The following is a 6,202-nucleotide window of genomic DNA, read 5'->3' as shown; positions in this document are numbered from 1 at the left end:
ATCATATTGAAATCAGCCAGATACAGTTTCACCGGGGTGGGGGGGGGGCAGAAGAATTGGTGCATGTGTAACAGTAATACTTTATTTGTATAAGCGAGGTCTGTCATGTACACACATATATATACTACAAATCCAGAATGGGTATAGGCGGCATGATGTTTGTTACAGCTGAGATCAGACTGATAAAATATTTTTTTACGGGACTGATATTGATAGCGTGCACACATCCATCTTTGCGACAATTACTTACTTTACAATGGCGTGTCGTTTGGTAATCATGTACTATAATTTCACTCTGAATTTCTTACAGCTTGAATGTAAATTTCAAAACAAAATATGTTCACAACCGTCATTACAGAACCAGGTCGAACAAAAACCAAAAACAACATGTTAGTTCATCAGTATTGAATTGAACTTTTGCTCCAAACACAAACTTGAAAATTTTACCCGAAATTTTCGACTGCACATTTCAGTCTTTGTCAACAGAATATTCAGTACACGTGACCTTATGAACTTGTGAGCCTAATAAGGGGTCTAGGTGTGGAAGTTTATATCGCCCACCGTCTCTGTACAATGATGGCTGAAGTGCCTGGATGCACATGGCTTCCTTCTCTCCTCGTTCAAAGTAACAAGTTTAAGTGGCTAAGATTTTTACTTTGTTTATATATGTCGATGAATTTACATTTGAAGTTGTTAGTTCCTCGACCAAGAATTGGATATTTAAAAGCAATTTTATTTTTTTTTCTGGTGTACATACTGTAAACCTAGATATTTTCCCCACTAGAAATTTTTGGTATTTTACAGTCTTCAGCTGGTTCTCAAAGACTAATGTTTACTAATTACCTCAACTGGCACATTGTGTTCATGTACAAGTAAGCATTTTAGTCACTACTTATTTTGTCGTTTTTGATTTCAAGCGAAATAAGTGTAAATAAGTCTTTCGCGAAAATTTCCAGGTTTACTGCCTGAGTAGTTCAATACTTTACCACTTGAATTGAGAAATAGACCTCCGCTGTCTTCTTTCACAGGTGGCTGTCACCAACATTTTATGACAATGTTTTAGACACTCTTGTTATTAATTGTACGTGATCACACTGTACAGTTTTGTATGTCTATATCGTCTGTTTTCGTACTATCTTATACAGTGGGTGCCGGAGAAGACTGACTTTGGCCAATTGAGATATCCTCTTTAAAGAAATTTTATTGATTGATTGATTGATTGATTGATTGATTGATTGATTGATCGATCGATCGATTGATTGACTTGAATTGAAAAAAAAAAATCGTTTCAGAATGTTCATAATGTTGTCAAAATGGCCATAACTATATGGACGAGGATTAGGTATTTATTTTTGATTTTTGATTTATAAAACAATTTTGTCATGGCTTCCTCGATATGAAACAACATTGACTAAGTTTGTGTTTGAGCTTTAAAAATGTGTAAAAAGATTGTTACTGTATGTACAATAACAAACATTGTACACATTAGTATATGCTTTTGTGATGTATCGAGTTACAAATAAGGACTTGGCACAAATTGTTCCACATTGATGTTTCAAGTAGGGAGCCATGATAATGTTATTTATAAATAAAAAATGCAATTGTTGCTTGTGTCTGCCTCTCGCAAAGTTGATTTAATTTATATACACTCACTACTGTGCAGTGTTAACATTATGTACATATATTGTATGTATGTATGTATGTATGTATGTATGTATGTATGTATGTATGCATGTATGTATGTATGTATGTATGTATGTATGTATGTATGCGTATATGTGTGTGTGTGTGCGTGCGTGCGTGTGTGCATGCATGCATGCATGTATGCATGTATGGATGTATGTATGTATGTATGTATGTATGTATGTGTGTATGTATGTATGTATGTATGTATGTATGTATGTATGTGTGTGTGTATGTATGTGTGTGTGTATGTATGTATGTATGTATGTGTGTATGTATGTATGTATGTATGTATATGTATGTATGTATGTATGTATGTATGTGTGTATGTATGTATGTATGTGTGTATGTATGTATGTATGTGTGTATGTATGTATGTATGTATGTATGTATGTATGTGTGTATGTATGTATGTATGTATGTATGTATGTATGTATGTATGTATGTATGTATGTCAAACATGGCCGGTGGATGCTTCTCATGAGGGGATCATCGCCTTTACCAGCAAAGTGCAATTCTTGCAATTTCTTATCAATCTTTATCAGCTCATTACCATAACTAACTAACATAACTAAGTGTTTGCTTTTTGTAATTACATCTGATAAGCCTGAGTTGCCGCTGGTACAGGTACAATAGGTCAAGAGTGAAATGCTGTCGACCGAATGTGTGCAAGTACTATAATGAGTGTGTTACTCCGCCGCGAGGCACAACTGGCTTGGGTGAAGGTCACGATTTGGCTTGGGTGACAGGTCACGATCCGATCGCGATCATACCATTAGGATGTGGTATATGGCATCAGATATGGGAATTTGCTATTTAAGTACCTCTGTGCTTAATTTTTCAAAAAAAGTATTTAACTAACTATGGAACGAGAAAAACTGTAGTTCCGAGTGCTGGGTTACTTTCAAGGAGTGAATCGTTTGAGTCAAGGGACGTTATCAGCTGTTACAACTTTTATCATCCTATTACAGTTGACATTGCAAACAGATTTAGAGATTGTCAACAACCCAACTTGCCTATTGATTAACTCGGGTTATCCGTAGTTTGGTTTTACCATGGAAGTATAACCCACGTTAAACTTCAATGGTTTTACCGAGGCGTTTCCGACATGGCAATAGATAGAACAGCCAGACTAAGGAACAATAACCAATCAATAACGAATATTGAGTTCAAGTGCTGCCAGCATTGCGTACGATGGGATCATAAAATCTAGGTAGTTTTAGTAAGGACTACAGTTGGTATGAAGTCGACGTATATCGTGTGCATAGACTTCGGTAACAACCAATTTCTAAACAAACTTCTTCAACTATGACCTTAAACCACCATCGTTTCATCAGATAAACGATACATTCAATAACAGTGACACCCACCATCAAGTACGAAGAATTCCACGACAAGGTATGTAAATTTGTAAACTGTCGGCAGTCGCTCGCGCCTTTTTGCTACGTTTTACAGGACCGTAGCCTGACCAAATTGCCAGGGGGATAGAACTTTGTCTTGGTGCAATCATGCATTTAAAATTTAGAAAGGTGGCTAATTTACATATGTGAACTTGTGAATAAATCTACCGTCAGTCCAACTACAATATTGGTGTACCAGATAGGAGACATGGACTTGAATTTACAGGCATTTGCATGCAATTTACATAATATATATTCAGCATACGCAATTAAATATCATATGTAAGGCCAGAAAAAATAAAAAAGCTGGTCAATGGGCTACCTAACCCATCACATTGGGTAGGTAGATCGATGGCCGATTTATTTTTTCACAATGCTTGACAAGGATAAAACAAACCATATTGAAAAATATTTCAGGTCGAGTTTAGATAGAACTTATTCAGTCATCTCGATACTATCTCATGCAATTTGTCTGCATAGCTACAGTTAGGAAATGTACACAATTTACGGACCGTTAAACAAATGTTGTTGCTCCTCTCAAAAAATGTTAAGCCCCGCCAAATGAAACGCAAGCATTATTTTAGCCATCCCTTATGTCACCTGCACTACAGTGTAGATATAAAATTATATGGTACAATGATATATGAAATAAAATAATAGTGATAGCCAACTACAATAATACTCCGAACGAGATTACTTTACACAGAATGTGGATTTTGCATACATAAGGAGATGTCTCTAATTAGCTCTAACCTGTACAGGGAGGTACTTACCCAGCCACCTTCCATCTTTTTTTTGGGAGAAAGACAATTATCACCTTGATTGCTAATGTTTGGAAGAAGTCTACTCCAAAGGTGAAAAAAATTGAAAATAAGACAGTGTAGGAGTCCATTTAGAGGCATAAAATATCACAACATAATTTAAAGTCTTACAATGCTTGAATATGGTAATAAAATACCAGAATTGAAACAATTATGCTATGCATTACATATTATCTGGAAGTGTATTTTGTTGTGGCAAAGCTGAAAGATATTTTGCGGATGTGCACTTGATAAATGACTTCTCCTGAAGTTTGATTTGGTTCCAAAAAATCCCGAATAAAGAGCAAAACATTTTAAGACTTTCAGACTTTTGATGGCCCAATGACTCCCAGGGTCGTAAACTTTTGCTCAATTCTTTTTAGTGCACATTGGATATGCAACAGCTTATACTTTAATCTCAATTCATGCTTGTATGCATCATTAGAGCCAAGTAAACCACTGCATAATTAAGATATTATATAATTTGGAATAGACTCAAATGTATATTGTTAAATGTACTATTCATAAAATATAAAGAAATATCCTTAATTTTGAAACAAAGTGTGCATTTTACTGACATGCGAAGCCCGCATGATGATATATTGCCCATCACCAAAACAAATTAATATATGGGTAGACTATAGGTTGAACAACTTTTTCGTTTTTTCTGACCTAATGTCGTATCTTTCAAAGTAGTTGCCGAAAAGATGTCACATTCAAAGGAAAAAAAAACTTGAAAATAAAATAAAAATTTGGATGGTGCTTTCTCAAATAAGTAACGCAACAAACTAATCATTTTCTTTACCCAACTTCCAAAAAATTTATGGCCCTCCTTTATGTCGGAACCCAAGGTGAACTCAGTGGATTCTCATTGTTATATTATTATAATGGAAATTGAAGTTTGGATTTTGATATCGAAGGTACAGCTCTGTTTACAAATTCAAGGCCATCCTTTCCATAGCAAATTGTCGCTTCAAAATGAATTGCGGAATTAAAGCTAGTTACATTTCACCACAATAATCAATCATTCAATCGGTCAATCATTCAACCAAATAATAAATCAATCATTAAATCGATCGATCAAGCAATCAATCCGTTAATTACACGCTTGCTCCTCCCTGTGGTTAAACATAATAAACTTGGCGGGCCTATGTATGTATCTTGTCACGAGGGATTTATTTTTTAAAAGCTGACATTGATAATATATTCTTGGTTGGACAAAAAACCTGAAACTATCATTATGGCGGGAAGATGTGAGAATGCTTTGTGTTATACATAGGTCTGAAAGTTGGCAAGTAAGTAAGTTGGTAACTTCATACATGGACCTGCCATGTTCCACCTAAGGGAGCGATCAGTTTTTACGGCCGCGGGTGGGCCGGTGACTTTTTGTTCATGTTGTACTTAAAAATAGTGACCCCTGCAATTAAAGTAGCTCTTTTATTGGCACAATAAATGTATTTTAGTGCCATGCATAACAATTCTTTTCCCATTTTTCAATCTGACATTTTTAGAATTGTTTGTATTGGGGTACAAAACAGATTTCATTATAAAAGACCTTCTCTCATCACCCCCACCCCACACTAAAAGAATTTAGTTTTTACCCTACATTGAACTATTGATCTCAACCATAAATCAATTTGGGACTTCTAATGGAGATGATTGTAGTTATCATACAATAGATGTACAAAAAATATATAGGAACTAGACTAACTATATACGTGGACATTGAATATCCAATATCTAGACACAGTCTGGGTCAGGCACTTTCAGTCACAATGTTTGCCACATATTATTTCAAATTATCCTAAATTGGTTATGTTTGTGCACAATTCCACATGTTCAGATCAATGAAGGAACAGATTTTAGAGCCAGTCAATCTTAAGGTATTTCACTTCTTATGTGTTATATGTACAGCTACACAAGCAAGTTTTTCTACCACAAGATGACACAATGCAACTCATGGCATGCAATAGCGAGAAGTCATTTCTAACAAATAACTGTTGCTTTAAGGTGGCTATGGTGCAGTGTTGTGATGCCATACCGTATGCATTGGATGTATCAAGAGACAGAGTTTTTGTTATATTTGAATGTATATTTATAGCTATTTGTTTATGGTTCATTTTATGCACGTACATTTTTTGTTTAATAACTCGCACAGCGCCCGCAAGCGGCAGCATAGCGGCTCAATGACTAGTACGCATGCGTGTCCTATATACCATGCGATGTTTTTTTTGGTGGTTTTACCCAAGGATGCATTGTGGTACAATGACTACGCATGCGCGTTCTATGTACGAAGTGCAATCTCCACGCTGAGTGCGC

This window comes from Glandiceps talaboti, chromosome 16 (assembly GCF_964340395.1).
Source record: "Glandiceps talaboti chromosome 16, keGlaTala1.1, whole genome shotgun sequence".
NCBI classification, from domain to species: Eukaryota; Metazoa; Hemichordata; class Enteropneusta; family Spengelidae; genus Glandiceps; species Glandiceps talaboti.
Note: the sequence above shows the minus strand (reverse complement) of the source record.